General features: G+C 37.2%; 1 protein-coding gene across 3 annotated transcripts in view; it reads right to left on the bottom strand.

The window, feature by feature from the left end:
* LOC109850562 (pentatricopeptide repeat-containing protein At3g53170) overlaps positions 1-702 on the bottom strand; it is a 16,905-nt gene that overhangs the window by 6,096 nt on the left and 10,107 nt on the right. The gene's annotated exons all lie outside the window — the stretch shown is intronic.

Genomic DNA, 702 nt, shown 5'->3' with positions numbered 1-702 from the left:
AATACTAAAATTTACCCTTTGATTAATCAGTCCATCTAGAGGGCTGACAGAGGCACTACCTAGGATCAGATCTGAGAGATTATAGGAGAGGGAGGAAAGATAACATTAAGGATGAAGCCTTAAAGGGAGCTTTTGAGTTATTATAATATATTGCACTAATATGCTTTAGGAGTCATCTAGTAAGTATGTGCCTATGTGGAAGAGAGAATAGTTTCAAAGACAATTTTTTTCAGAGATAACTAGAAACTAGAACTTAATCCAAACTCAATCACTCTACTCTTAATATCTATATCTTCTATTAAAACTATTACCCTTGCACATGTCACTTGGCAATTTAACCTTTTTTTAATTTCTTAAAAAAAATTATTACCCTTGCACATGCCACTTGGCAATTTAACCACCTCCTAAACATTTATTACCCCTCTTCAATTCCCAATATTAGTCTTTCACCCACATCCATTTTCACCCACCTTATAAATAACAACTTATAAATATTAACAAAAGAATATTATTATTATTTATTTATCAGAAACACTCAAGCCCAAAGAGCACACCAGCGTGCTTCATCCCACCATCCTTCACAAAATACTAGTCCCTCATCCCCAAGAAAGCCTGTCACGTCAGCAAGCTGTCAGATCCAGCCTGATGACACCTCCCCACAACCCGATCCACTCTAAGCACGCCCGCTACTCGATCCAACCC

Source organism: Asparagus officinalis, chromosome 1, assembly GCF_001876935.1.
Source record: "Asparagus officinalis chromosome 1, Aspof.V1, whole genome shotgun sequence".
Classification (NCBI taxonomy): domain Eukaryota; kingdom Viridiplantae; phylum Streptophyta; class Magnoliopsida; order Asparagales; family Asparagaceae; genus Asparagus; species Asparagus officinalis.
Note: the sequence above shows the minus strand (reverse complement) of the source record. Positions and strands in the feature narration are given on the sequence as shown.